This window comes from Corapipo altera, unplaced genomic scaffold, assembly GCF_003945725.1.
Source record: "Corapipo altera isolate COAL_440 unplaced genomic scaffold, ASM394572v1 113, whole genome shotgun sequence".
Taxonomy (NCBI): Eukaryota; Metazoa; Chordata; class Aves; order Passeriformes; family Pipridae; genus Corapipo; species Corapipo altera.
The window spans coordinates 11,008,448-11,023,504 of record NW_020884895.1 but is presented as its reverse complement, the minus strand read 5'-3'; the positions used below and the strand labels follow the sequence as shown (position 1 = coordinate 11,023,504).

Here is a 15,057-nt window from a genome sequence, read left to right as displayed (position 1 = left end):
CTTGGAGTTAGAATTTTTCTTTATTTTTCCCTTTTCTAGTGCTGCAGATAAAAAGAAGCACTGAAAATGAGCCTTGAGTAGGGTTTGGAAAAGGTTGTGTAGTAAATTCCACAGGATGCAGTTGTTTGGGGAGCAAATTGGTTTAAAAACGATGGATGGAATTATCCCTGTGCCTTGAACCCAGCCTGGAGCTGCAGCTCAGTCCAGGTGTGTTGCAGGGTAAGATTTGGCTTTGTTTTGTTCACACTCCATGTTTGATACATCAGCAAACACCCTGTAATTAATTAACTCCACTGCAGAGGGTCTGTTATGGATCCTGGTGGGAGCCTCGTGTCCAGCTCTTACTAATATCACTCTAAATTATTATTGAACTCTTATTTTTAAGAGTTAAAGCATTTCTACATCAATTCCTGGCTGTTCCAAGGGTTATAATTACTGCATTATTATAATTATTATTATTATTATCTTCATTAGTCCATATAATGTTTTCTACATGTGTTGTCTTGGTGACTCCTGGGTTACATAAACACCACTAAGAAAAAACCCCTTGAATTGCAGATTTTTTTTTTTGCAATACTGTGTTGTGTTGGAAGAAAACTTTAATAAATTACCTCAAAGAATAAACTTCTTGTTAATATTTCATTGAATATGTGTGTAATGTGTATAATTCACTAAGTTCATGAATAACAGGGCTGGGTTTTAATAGCTCAGAATGAGCCTTTTATACATTCATGGGCTGATTATGAAGCTCCTTCCTTTGAGTTCAGGTAAAAGGGATACAATTTAATTTTGTTTTTAAATAATAAAACCTAATGAATACTATTACTAAATAATGTATAAATAAATCGTAAATATAAATAAATAATAACATTATTTAAAAATAATAACCAAAACTAATGACTTCAATTGATTGTATTTCAATTCCTGCCAGAAGCACTAAAAATGAAGTGGTTTTCTCTGGGAAGGGTTTCTGAGGATCCACCTCAGAGAACTGGTCCCTTATTAGTTTCAGTCTGTACTTTCCCTGATTTCTGAAGTGAGTAAAGGGTATTAAAAATTAACCTTTCCAGTCCATGAATTAATCTGCAGTTTGTCTCCTCGCAGATTTATGTGCTGCACACACGAGCTTAGCAATCCTTGCCTGGCTGGTGATTGAAACCATGACTTGTTCCTTCTTAATGCCCTTAGAATTTGTTCTTCCATCACTTCTTCAAAGATTATTTCCCCTTTTATTGCTGCTCTGTGTAATCCTATTTTGGGATGGCTGTTTATCCCCGTTTCATACTGGTTAGTGGAACAGCCAAATGTGGGGTGTAGAAAGTTGCTGTGATTTGATGTGAGGCTTTCAATGGCAAATAATTCAAATTTTTAACTGTGAAGCAGTGATAGTTATTTATTGATAGACCATATATAAATCCATGGGTTAAGTAAATGCTTATACTTGGAAAAATGTTATTTCCATGCCCAAATTTTCCAGGTTAGAGGCTGAAGGGCAGATCCTGATCACCTCTTCCTTAATCTCAGGAAAGCACAGCGTGCAGATCCATCCCAGCTACTTTGATGGAAAGCAAAGTGTTTTAATCTTCTTGATTTATTTTACTAATTCTTCCCTGGTGCTGCTTGTAATCCCAGATTAACGGCATTGTGTGCTAATTTTATTTTTATAACTATCATGGAAATCTCATTAACTAAAGGGAACATCTAAAATGTCCTCGGGGCTTTATTTTTAAACAAATTATCACATCATTTAGCTCAGCTAGTTCTCAGTTGTCCTCAGAAGACTCTTCCAGGGCTGGAGTTACTCCTGGCTGTCACACGTCGGGTTTGATCACTCGTTTCAATAAGAAAACTCTGTTTAAAATAAGAAAAATGTGCTTAATTTGCAACTTCTGACTGTCTGTGGGAATTAAGGGTTTCCCTAAATTCATCCCTCTCACTGACAAAACTGATATCAGTCCAAAGGAAAGTTGGTTCATCATGCCCAAGGAGCACCTCCACTGCTGGCCTGTCCGGCATCTCATTCCCTCTGTTTCCAGCTTTTCAGGTCTGTAGAATCTTCTGGAAGCAGCAGCAGCTGCTGCCCCGATGTTTTGAGTACAACCCCAGTGGGAGGGGGGTTTTTTTACAGCCGTGCCAAAAGCACAGCAAGAAAACCAAGTTTGTTTGCAGGTTCCCGGAGCAGAAGCCGAGGCCGCGTCCCTGCCGTCGGTGCAGGGTCATGGCTTTATCCAGAGGCACGAAAACCTCAGGCAAGATTATCCCACCTTGTTCTGGTTCTCCCTCACAGTTTGATTACATATTCCTCTGTCACCTCAGGGATGCCAGGGAAAACCAGGGGGAATTTGAAGTGAAGAGTTAAACGCTGGCATGGCCCCGTCGGTGAGAAGCTGCAGGTTACAAAAATCAAAGCTTTTTGGGGGAACCACAAGAAACTTTCCCAGGACCTGAGTTCCTGCAAATGATATTTGTCAGTATCCAGGTAACAGAAAATGAGGAAGATTCAATGGATAACAAGGAAAAGACTTGGTTCAGTGGCTGCAGGGAGCTGATGCCACGACACCGAGCCAGGGTAGGGCGGGACCTCGGACATCCCCTCAGCAGCACAACAATTCTCTGGTGTCCCAGGGACAGAGGGCTGGGAAGGGAATGCCCTGCACTGCAGGGACCTGTGGGTGAGGATGGGCAGGGCTGGTGGTGCCTGTGAGGAGGAGGGAGGAGGGGTGGGTTTGGTACCCAGGCAGGAGGAGGCAGCGATGGATCCAGCGATGGATCCGGCCCTGCTGGGTCTGCAGCCACCTCCTGCTCCGGGGCCAAGGCCTGGGTCAGATGCAGAGGTTTTGTTCCCAAAGCCCCTGGTGATGTGTCCTTGCTCCCTGCAGCAGTTGGGCAGCCAGGAGGACGATGCTCTGTGGGCTGAGGGGGCCTTGGGACAGCATCCATGCTGCTGGAGAAGCCCAGTTCCCACGTTCTGTGCTTGGATGAGCCCTGACTGCTGCTGGGTTGTGCCACTGTGGGCACCACATGGCCCTGGGAAGCCACAGGGATGTTCCCAGAGCTGCCCTGGTACCACAGCACTTGCTCCAGCAGGTTTGGACCTGTCCCCTGAAAGCTCAACACTGCAGCAAGGGCTGCTCCAGTTTCTCCAGATCGCAGTCCCTGAGTGTTTCCCGGCCATCCCGAGGGCAGGGTGGTGTTAATGGCCCCCATCACACCAGGAGAGGTGAATCCAGCCACTGATGGGGGTGTTTTAAGGAAATCTGAATGTAGCAGGGATGATTCATGAATATTAATAGTTAGTAGAACCTTGGTGATCACGTGGCTGCTTGTGAGATGCTGCTGGAAATATATGGGATGGAGACAGGGCATTGATTCCTTCCAGAATGAGGGGGGTCATCCAAACAGCTTTTAAATAATGGCTATGGAGGAATTAAGACCAGTTTAATCCCACTAAATAATACTCCTAATGATAAACCATTAAAATCAAGTTGACTTTTAGATTCTTGCAATTGTATGAGACAAGGTGATTACACTCAACATCAGTATTGATAATCATTAAAATAGATTAAACTATCGACTGGGAAATAAGAAACGCTGGTTGACTCTGCAGAAGGGCTGGTTTGACTCCACAGCAGCAGTTCCTCCTGCTCCCTGGAACTTCTGCTGCTCCCTGGAGGTTCAGGTCCCGGGTCCTGTTCTTCATGAGCATCACATGCCTCAAAATTAACAACTATTAACAAATATTTACCTATTTATTATTTTATTATTTTGTATTTTATTTATTTATTTTATATTTTATATTTATAAAATATAAATTTTATATTTAAATGTCTTTGGAGGAGGGCTTGCAAACTTAAGGAAGAAAGAATTTTGTCTGGCTTTCTAGTGGGCCACAGGCTTGTACCCTCCCCTGCCTGGAGCCCCAAGCTGGAGAATGTCTGAACACAGGGAAATGAGCTTTTATGTCCTTCAGCAGCAGCCTGAACTTTCTCCTCTTAAAGGAAATCCTTGTAGATATGGCCCAAAGTGACTGACCCGTGGAAGGGCTCTGTTCTCCTGAGGAAGCTGAACATGTGGAGCTGCCCAAGCCACTTATGGGCCATGAGCAGAGCTCTGAGGGGGACCATGGGTGGGCCCAAGGTAGCCCCTAAACCCACCAGTCCACAGGGATGGAACAAGATGGTCTCTAAGGTCCCTTCCAACCCAAAGCCCTCTGTGATTCTGTGATAATGGGAAGGACCAGAGGAAGCCCAGAAAGGGGGTGTAATGCTGGGGGAGAGAGGAGGGGACACCCCCTCATCAGAAGTGGTCTTTTATTGCCAGAGGCAGCACTGCTCCCTGAGGGACTGGCCAGAACTCCAGAGCTTGATGGTAAAAATACCTTCCCCATCCAGGAGAGAAGGTGAGAGTGGATGATGCAGGAGAGCTCTGGGGCACGGTGGAGGAAGAACTGTTCAAAGAGGCTTCTTGGAAATGGAACATCCCCCTCCAGTGCTCCCTGGGAGCTCCCTGGGAGCCACCTTGTCCTCTGGCAGAGTCTGCTGTGCCGGGGGTGCCCCGATGAAATGTGGCTGCAGCTCTGCTGTGGGGATATTGAGCACTCACTTGTCTGTGCCTTCGATTGCAAAGGGCTTTGTAAAATTGATTACTGCTCTGGCTGGAGTTATTGTGTGACCCTGTAAATACCGAGCCAGGATGGGCATTTTATGATGTCTGACTTCCCTACAATATTTTTTTATTAAGTAAACGGTAATGGAAATATTGGGTTTTCATTCCTCGCTTGCTTCTTTCCCAACAATTGCCAGTAAATCAAAGTTGCAAAAAGCTGTCTCCCCCCCGTGCTGGCAGGGCTCACGGCAGCCTGGTGGTCACTCATCTGGGAGATGATATCCCCTCATTTCTGGGCACTCAGCAGACTCCAGAGCTGATGGATTGACACTCCCAGCTCTCAGAAGTGGTGCAGGGGAGCATTTGCAGCACAGAAATGCCCATATTTTAAGGTGAGGACTGGCGGCTGCGGCGACGCCAATTTGCTGAGGTACAAAAATGCCATGCTGAGAAAGCAAGGAAGTATTTCTTCCCCTCTTCCTCCAGCATCCAGGTTTGTCCCTGTTTGTCAGTGGGATGGTGCAGAAACCCCCTGTGAGCCCCTGGGCACGGGGCCAGCGGGGCCAGGCTTGGGCCATCTCTCCCATCACACATCCAACAACCCACAGCTGGATGGTTTGACACCTTCTGGGGCAGTTTGATATCTCCTGTGGGGATTTGATCCCTTCTGGGGAGGTTTGATTTAACCTGGGGCAGTTTGATCCCTTCTGGGGTGGTTTGATCCCTTCTGGGGCAGTTTGATCTCTTCTGGAGTGATTTGTTCATTTTTGGGGTGGTTTGATCCCTTCCGCGGCAGTTTGATCCATTCTGGGGTGACTTGATCCTTCTTCTGGTGTGGTTTAATCTCTTCTGGGGCAGTCTGATGTCTTCTGGGATAGTTTGATCCCTTCTGGGGCAGTTTGATCTTTTTGGGAGTGATTTGTTCCTTTTTGGGGTGACTTGATCCCTTCTGGGATAGTTTGATCCCTTCTGGGGTGATTTGATCCCTTCTAGGGTAGTGTGATATCTTTGGGAGTGATTTGTCCCTTTTTGGGGTGGTTTGATCCCTCCTGGGGCAGTTTGATCTCTTTTGGAGTGACTTGTCCCTTTTTGAGATGGTTTGATCCCTTCTGGGGCAGTCTGAACCCTTTGGGGATAGTTTGATCTGTTCTGGGGCAGTTTGATCTCTTTTGGAGTGATTTGTTCCTTTTTGGGGTGACTTGATCCCTTCTGGAGCAGTTTGATCCATTTTGGGGTGACTTAATCCCTTCTGGAGTGATTTGTTCCCTTTTGGGGTGACTTGATCCCTTTTGGGGCAGTTTGATCCATTCTGAGGTGACTTGATCCCTTCTGGTGTGGTTTGATCCCTTCTGGGGCAGTTTGATCTCTTCTGGAGTGACTTGTCCCTTTTTGGGGTGGTTTGATCCCTTCTGGAGCAGTTTGATCTCTTTTGGAGTGATTTGTTCCTTTTTGGGGTGGTCTGATCCCTTCTGGGATAGTTTGATCCCTTCTGGAGCAGTTTGATCTCTTTTGGAGTGATTTATTCCTTTTTGGGGTGGTCTGATCCCTTCTGGGGCAGTTTGATCCCTTCTGGGGTGATTTGATCCCTCCTGGGGTGATTTGACCCCTTCTGGAGTGACTTGTCCCTTTTTGGGGTGGTTTGCTCCCTCCTGGGGCAGTAGGAGCCCCTCGTGTCCGCCCTGGCCGGGGCATCGCCGCTGCTCCGTGGCCGCTCCGCTCCCTCCTCCGCACCCTCCGGGCCGTTCCCAGCAGATGGAGCAGTTGCTGTTCCAGCGCTGCCGAGCCGGGAAAGCCCAAACCCTGCGGGCTCCGAGGGGCTGCAGCCCCAGCCCCGGGAGGGACCCGCTGCTCTTGTCTTTACTCCCGGGTGTAAATCTGCCCCAGAGCCATGAGAACCAAAACCCAGCTCCTGTTCTTTTAGTCTTTCGCTTTGTTTTTTTCCTGTCAGCCTTTGCTTTCTGTCCGTGTTTTGCCCAACTTTGCCTGTTCTCAGCTGGGCGCGGGGGCTGGTGCTTTTTTTGGCAGACTCCTCTCACCCGGTTTGCTCAAAACGCCGAGAGGGTGATTACAATCAAGCAACGCTTAAAAGCAAAATGTGACCCAGCTGCGGACCGGGGGGGCCTTTCCCAGGTGGGAACAAATGATGTGCTGCCCGCACAGCCAACACCTCTGTTCCCTGCCTGCAGCTGCTTTCGGGAGAACCAGGAGACTTAGAACTTGAGAGGTTTCCACCTGAGCTGCTGGAGGTGAACCTTGGGGTCCAGGTACCCCCAAAAGCTGGCAGGTTCAGCCTGAGCTCCACGTGTTGCAGCTCTGGTGAAACACAAAGGTGTGATTTATCACTGCACGCAGAATAATCCGCTTTTATGTGGAGAGTAATGTTATGTTACTTAATCAGATCTCATTTGTTATTTATTGCTTTCTCTCCCTGCACAGCTGTGGATGCTTCACCCTCTCTCCTGGTGGATAATCTCTGTGGTTTTCCTGGTGGGGACCCAGCAGTGCTCCCACCCGGGGGCTGGAGGGACGGGATGGGGTGAAGTCTTTGCAAAGAAAACCAACATTTTTTTTGCCCGTTTGTGCCTACAAACAGTAACTTCTGCAAAGGGTGAGCTGGGAGCAGCTGGGCTGGTTGGCAGCAGGATGGGAGCCACAGCTTGTCCTGGGAGATGAAATGTTTAGATATTGAGCTGGTGCTGCAAAAGACCCCCCAAAAGGATGCTGTTGACCCCAAACCTCACTGTTGCCTGTGCAGGTAACTCTCCCATGCCTACCTGCTGCCTTTTCCTGGTGCTGCCATGGGAGAGGCAGGGCAGGCAAAGTCACTCACAGGCTCCTGCTCTGCTGCCTGGACACGAAAATACAGATTTAGGTGCTGCCGAAGTACAGATCTTGCTGCTCAGTGCAAGAAGAACCTGCAGCACAATCACTTTCCTTGCCACCCTCCCTGCCCAGCAACCTTCCAGAGCCCAAGGAGTATTTGGGCATTACTCTGGGGCACATGGTGGGATTTTGGGGGTGACCTGTGCAGGGCCAGGAGTTGGACTTGATGATCCTGTTGAATATAACGCATAATCCAGATGTCTCAGCCTTTAGAGCTGTCTTTCCTCCCAGTCTTCCCTGTGCCCACAGTTATCAGCTCAATTTCCCTAAGCACAACAGACACATTATTTTAGTTGTGTTTTGGATCCTGGTACAACCAACAACAAATTTAACCCAACCCCGGCGGCTGCAGCACCACGTGAAGGTGCCCCAAGCACAAAGCTGGAGACAGGTTTTATTTTAAACCCTCTTTATCCAATATTCCATTTTATACTTAAAAGCAGGTGCATGATGGGGACATATTAAATGTTGACCTTCTCACTCAACTATCTGCTAATGTGATTTCTGGTGGAAAATCTGAATTCTCGTAACTTTATGTAAAAGTGCTGTCACAAACCCTGGCAAGTTTTCAGTGTGATGAGACCGTTGAAAATAAAAAAAAAAAAGGGAGGGAGGATTTTTGTTGTGCTGTAGTTACTGCTGTCTCCTGTGAAGGAGATCCTTAAGGCCCAGGAGCAGCTCTGCCCGTGTTCTGAGTGGCTGGGATGGCTCCTGCAGGGAAGGGAGCCCTGACAGTGATGGATAACTCTGCAACTCCTGGGCAGCTGCCTGAGCTCATCCTGCCTTTGCTTTGTGTTTTTCTCTGGTTTTTCACTCAGGACCACGCTCAGCTTTGTACATCCCCTGCCTGCCTCCCCCCCTGTTGCTTACAGACAAACACCTTTGGGTGAAGACCTGACCACCCCAGGACATCCCCTGTGCCCTGGTCCTGGCTGATACCACAGGGCTTCCCACCATCCCTTGTCTAGGACTTTTCCCCCCAGATCCAAGTTCTTTGTTTATTTTTGCTTGAAATACTTTAATCAAATGTCTGATATGAAAAAGGCTTTCCTTGACAGCTCTGCTACTTGTACAAACTCATTGATTTCATTCAGGTGAGCCAGTGGTAGCCAGGAAATGAGTGTGTGCTCGGCAGGGAGGACTTCAGGGAGTTGGTTTGGTGTGTTTGAGGTCTTGGAGAGGGGACAGGTGAGTGTTTTGGCCATATTGCCTGAGTAATAAACCAGTTATAGACATGGGAAATGGCCTGGGAGACTTTGGGAAATCATCTTCACTTAAAAGGAATCGGTGAGGCTTTAAAAAGGAAAGAAGAGAAAGATGTGGGAAGAGGATTGATGGGAAGTGGAGTGAAGGTGCTGAGACAGAAGGTGTTACCCTTGAGGTCATCCTTGAAGTTGTTCTGTGGTTGTCCTTGAGATTGTCCTGTGGTTATCCTCGAGGTTGTTCTTGGGGTTATCCTCGAGGTTGTTCTTTAGTTATCCATGAGGTTGTCTCTGAGGTTATCCTTGAGGTTGTCCTGGCTGGATGTGCATCTGGGGGAAGCCCAGCAGGGGTGTCCCCCCAACCCTTCTTCATCCTGTGGTCAGGGTTCACTCTCCACTGACCAACCCCCTCAGCAGAGTCATCAGGAAAATACCTGGTGCCAGTTCTTCTGTCCCACAAAGGGCAGGTATTTCAGGGCAAGCCCACCTCTAATTAATAGCAGGATTTGTTTAAAGGAATCAATGTCTGTCCTTGACCTCAAGGCACAATTGAAGCTATTACTGTATCACCAGACCTGAAATGAGCTGTGATACATGAGAGGCAAACCACTGATATCGAACCCAGTAACACAGAGGAGAAATCTGTTATTCCATCCAAGGAAAGCTGTGTGGTTTTATTTAAATACTCCAACTGCCAAAGGCTGCAAGGGAGGACTTTTCCATGGCTAATTTACTGAGGAGTGTGGTGGAGGCTGGGGCAGGGCACAGCATCTCCCCCAGGTAGAAGAAGTTGTTTTGGAGTGAGGAGCTCTGCTGGGGGTGATGAAGGTAATTCACTCGCTGGGTGCTGGAAATAGTGGCTGCAGGAATATAAGAAATAAATCTCAGATATAAATGTGAAAGGGAAAGGTAAAAGTGATGTAGAAGATGTAATGAGGGTCTGCAGTCCCACCCTGGGGCCTGTGGTGGTGTCACCCCTGTCGGGCAGGGCAGGGGATGTGCCCAAGGCACAATGATCAGTGAAAAAGCAGAGGGTTGGACCTCAACATCCATCAGAGGTTCATTTAGGTTGGAAAAGCCCTCTGAGACCTTTGAGCCCAACGATTCCCCCAGCACTGCCAAGGCCACCACTAACCCGTGTCCCCAAGTGCCACATCCACGTGGCTTTTGAACACTTCCCACCCAGTGCAGCCAGGATTCAGGGAATGCCTCCAGTGGGAGCAGCAAACCCGGAGCTGGGAGAACTGGCTGCAGGCTTGGCCTCCCAGCGTGCTGCTAATTAGCGGCAAGTTTGAAAGTCTCCTGGAGCACGTGGGTAACCAATATCTGGGAGTGAGACAGGGCTGTCAATGATGCTTTTATGTTCAAAAAAGCCTGTGCTGTGCCGTGGGTCAATGAGGAGCTGGGAGGGGTGAGGGCTGGTCAATACTCATGGCCCAAGGTGTGCAGAAATCTCCATAATACAGCGCCGGGTTCTGCAGGGACGGGAATGCTGGGAGGAGGCAGCACCACCCCGGGCAGCCACGGGTTTGCTGCACCATAAACATCATCATTACAGGGGCATCTTTATGCTTTCCTGTTGTTCGTTTGAGAACAAAGAAAAACCACCCCAAAAAGCCAAGTATCAGGAAAAGAAGGAGCTCTGCTGGTACTGGCTGTGCCCTTGGTCAGGCTGGTTCCCTGTGGGTGGCTCCTTCAGTCACTGGCATCATTTCTGTGGGTCTGTCCTATGTTCTTATGGGGTTGTCCAGGACTTTTTTCCCCCAGTTCTGCTTAAATTCTTTGTTTGTTTTAATGAATTCACTTCTATAATATAGAAAGACTTTTCTTGCCAGCTTTGCACTGCCTGTATGAACTCACATGTTTCATTAGGTAGCAAGGGGCACAGGGGCCGTTTCCCTCTCTATGCAAACCTTCCCTCCAGGAATGCTCTCCTGGCTCTGGCTGCTGCACAGCACAAGGGTTTTTCATTTCCAGTCCCAAAGGTAAAGTTGTTAGTGAATGCTTGATCATTCCTCTTTAGTCTAAATTAATTAAACGACACAGTATCTATTGTATGAAACAAATGGGGATCATTTCACAGGGTACAGTGTACACAGCGATTACAACGTGTGATCTTCCCGGAGAAATATGGGAAAACAATGTCCTGGGCAGGAGCAGGGATGGCACTCCCCTCTCTGCCATGCATCTCCCTGTTAGAGAGCAGTGCAGTGTAATCCCAGCCTTAATAACCAGCATGACAGATGTGGAATCCAGAGCGATGTAAAGCCTTGTAAGCACCAGCTGCACGTGGCCATCCTTCATCTGAAACATGTGGGAATCTCCAGCATTCCCGTGCCCCTGGCAGCAAACAAAAGCTGGTGGAAGTGCAGCCCATCAGCACATGAGCACCCAAACACTGCTGGTGTCTCCAGTCTGGGTTAAATCACGGCCCAACCACAGCCCCGGCTGTCCCCTCACCCCAAATTTATTATAAATTCATTATAAAGCAAGTCTGGTTTGCTGAGGATTCCTCCCTGGCTGCCTCCCAGCCAGCACCACAGAATCATGGAATGGTTTGGCTCAGAAGGGAACTTAAAGCTCATCTCATCCCAACCCCCTGCCATGGGCAGGGACACCTTCCACAGACCAGCTTGCTCAGGAGCAACATGTATCCTCTGAGTATTCCAGAAGAAAAGCATTTCCATTACTGACAGCCCACTCAGGAGCACTCTAAACATTCATTTACTGAAAATTCCCCTTTTTTTTACTAAAAATGCAGGCACCAGCCAGAGGAGAGGGGTGACATCTGCTCTCAGATCCGAGTTTTGTCTTTGGAGCAATTACTGAGTATTTAGGAAGTGTTGCTGAGGGAGGAGCATCAGCCCAAATTCATCATAAATCATTTTAAGTAATAAGACCCCAGTCAATAAAACACATGGAGGAGGAGGAGATTTGGAAATTCCTTTGGAAAAGACCCAGCTCCTCTCAGAATTATCCCCCAAGATGTTTCTGCTCTGGGGAGCAGCCCCAGGGGTGTGAGGGGTGCAGTGCCCAGAGATGTGCCCAGGACAGGATACCCTGCAGAAGATGGAAGGAACAACTATTCAGTCCTTTTGAAAACAACCAAACAAAGGCATTTTTGGACTTTAGGACATTAAATTTCCAGCTTTTAGGAGAATGGTTACTTCTCACTGGTGGTGCTGCTGTTGGGGTACAGTGCTCTCTGGGTCCCCTCATCTCCAGGAGTTTGGGGTTCCTGGGTTCTGCTCAGGGTGGAAGGTGGGGGGAGAGGGATTTTTTTTTTTTTTTTTTGGTAATTCTATTGATAATTTTGGGGTTTGCAAAATTTTTCAGCTCCTAATCACTCACACTGCTGGTATTTGCTTTCCAAAAGAGTAAATGAGGTTTGCTTTTCCCAGACACACAGAACTTGGGCTCCTGATGCTCCATACAAACCCTGTCCCAGCCGAGCTCTTCAGTTGCCCTGAAGGAAAACAGGAATCTGAAGGGAATGTGGAAAAAGGGAAATCAAACAAAGAAATGAAAAGCCAAATTTTCGGGAGGGATGATGAGCACTCCTGCACACAGTCCCCCCTTCCTGTGCTCCCTGTGTTCATATATTCTTGTTTTGACTCATCCTGTACCTCCAGCTGTGGCAGAAGCTTCTGAGAAAGCAGTTCAAATAGGAATTTTATGTTAAAGTGGAGGAATCAACAGAATTATTCAAGTGGTGCAGAAACAGCCTCAGCAAAGCGAGTGTGTGCAGCATTCCAGCTATTGATGCATTATTCCCCGACAGCATTCCTCATCCTTTGAAACAGCTGAAATGCCTGATTTGGAATGCTCCAGTTTATATAAGAATATTAAATATGCAAAAGCTCTTCCAAATAATAGTTTTATTAGTCCCTGGTGGGCTCACACAGGGATTTGGCTCGTTGCTCCCACTGCAGGATCCGCTCCTGCTCCTGCAGCACCCGGGTCCCCTCTCCCTGCAGCTCCCAAGCTGACCCTGTGCCCACATCACGGCTGGAAGGGCCACTCGGTGCCTCATTTGCATAAAAACTTCATTAACAGGTAATTAAGTGGCAGGAGCTGATGGGCCCCAGAGCTCTGAGCAGGCAGGGCAGCGCCGGATGGGCAGGATCCCACCGTGGAGCTTTTCGTGGGAGCAGTGACACTGTTCCATGTGTATTTTCTTCCAGTAATCTCTGTGATGCCCCAGAAACACATTGTGTAGGTTTTTATCCATCCTGCTCTTGACTAAGAGGGTTTTTGTGGAGTGGCTTGGCCACACGTGTTTGGATGGGCTGGGAGGGGACTCTGGCCATGACCCAACAGGCAGGGTGACACCTGACCCTGGGCTGCCATGGGGGCTCATTCCCCAAAATAAATTCCCAGGAATTCAGGGGTTGTGTGGGGCACACAACCTTAACAGAGAAGTGGCTTTCCATCCGAGCTGACTCCAGGAATACAACCCCACCTTCAACCCTGGGACTGAGGCAGTGAGAACACCCCGAGCAAAGGAGTGTCCCCACCACACTCCCACGCGGGATCAGCGTCCCCATTGCCAGCTACAAAACCACCCTGAGCTGCCCCAGCCCTCCCCCAGCCACTGGCACAGGGGACAGAAGGTGCTGCTGGTGCTGGGCATTGCTCTGTTGGCACAGGTTTGTGAAGTTTATAACTTTAGTTTTTAGCTCTGAATCAGGACACGACGCCTTGTGCTCCTCTCCCCAGCCCAGGAGCACTCACTGGGAGTTCCCACATCTCCCACATCCCCTGGCTGGTGTCACACCACACTCCCAGGTCCAGCTCTGCCATTGGAGATGGGCTCAGAGCTGGTATTTGGAGCTACTCAGTATTCAGTGGCACCACTTTTCTAATGCACATGGATTTAATTCATTTCTGATTGATCCCATAATTACAAAATTTGTTTAAAGCTGTTATATTATCTCCTTATTTGACACAATATGGCACAATTTTGTTATAGTATTGAAAACCAAATAAGACAACTGCAGCTGGTAGCATTTCAAAGAGCTCTTCCCTTTAAGATGAAATCAATCCTGTTTCAAGTTTATTCCCTTGCTTTAGGATTGAGGCTCTAGGGGTGTATTTTGCTGAAAAATGTCTTTTTGATTTTTCAGAAATTCTTTAGATTAATATGCAGCTGTCATTGCAAGGCAAATCCAGCCCTGCTTTCATGTGCCTGCTCTCTCCCCGGGCTGTGGGGAGTGCCCACCCCTGCCGGGAGCCACCGGGAGCCCACTGGCAGCACTGGGAATGGCTCTGGACCCCGCTGCCCCCTCACCCCCTGCCCAGCCCTGCCCAGCTCACACCCACCACCCATTTTTAGGGTGGCAGGGTTAAAGCACAGCCCCGTGACAATACAGAGAGTTTTTGGTCCTTTGTGTGTCCCCCGGTGAGTCTTTTGAAAAGTTGTTTAACTTGCAGATCATGTCGGGTAAACTTTCCACCGGGAGGCTTTGGAGCAAACAGGCACCGGGGCCGTCAGTGGAGTCTAAATATTTATATCGATATTTAACCACTTGTTCTTTCAGTGCCATCAATCACAGAGTCACAGGTTGGGTTGGGGTGGAAGGGACCTCAATGATCATCTCATCCCACCCCCTGCCATGGGCAGGGACACCTTCCACTAGCCCAGGTTGCTCCAACCTGGCCTTGGACACTTCCAGGGATCCAGGGGCAGCCACAGCTTCTCTGGGCAACCTGTGCCAGGGCCTCCCCACCCTCACAGCCAGGAATTCCTTCTCAATATCCCATCTAACCCTGCCCTCTGGCACTGGGAAGCCATTCCCCCTTCTCATACATGTGCTCTGTAGAGACCCCACTTCAATTATGGGACATCCCCGCTATTCAGGAAGGAGTTTTCCCATTTTCTTTCTCCATTCCATCACTGCAGAGTCCTCTGGGCTGCTGAGGATGGGGATTATCTCAGCCCAGCATGGACCTGCCCAGGGTTTGCCAGGGTGGGCAGAGGAGACCCCGGGTGACGCTGGAGCTCCTGCTTTGCAGAAACCACTGCGACTGCTCTCCATACGTTGTCAGATAAAAAAAAAAAAAGGCAAAAAGTTCTCTTTTTATCATTTTTTTTCTTATTCAGTTAGGTAGGAAGAAAGAAGGAGCAGGAAGAAAGGAGGAAAAGGGTTTCTCAAGTGCTCCCGTGGACTCCTGAGCCTGCCAGCCCCGCCGTGTTGCTGTGCTGGAGCCCAGCCCGGGCAGGTGAGGCAGGCTCGGAGCGCCGGGACGGCCGCGCTCTGGGAAGGGAGCGGTGCCGGTTTGGGGGGGGGGGGGTTGTGGAGGCTTTAAAGATCCCGAGTCTCTGCGCAGGGACAGGAACAGTCTATTTGCTTCAATCTCGCTTCAC

General features: G+C 48.6%; 1 long non-coding RNA gene across 1 annotated transcript; it reads left to right on the top strand.

Annotated features, from left to right (window-relative positions):
- The first annotated feature begins 7,154 nt into the window (after positions 1-7,154).
- Positions 7,155-14,831, top strand: LOC113949192. Its single transcript, XR_003528379.1, has 3 exons — positions 7,155-7,360; positions 8,583-8,676; positions 14,794-14,831. It is a non-coding gene; the product is annotated as an uncharacterized LOC113949192 (long non-coding RNA).
- The last annotated feature ends 226 nt before the right edge of the window (positions 14,832-15,057 follow it).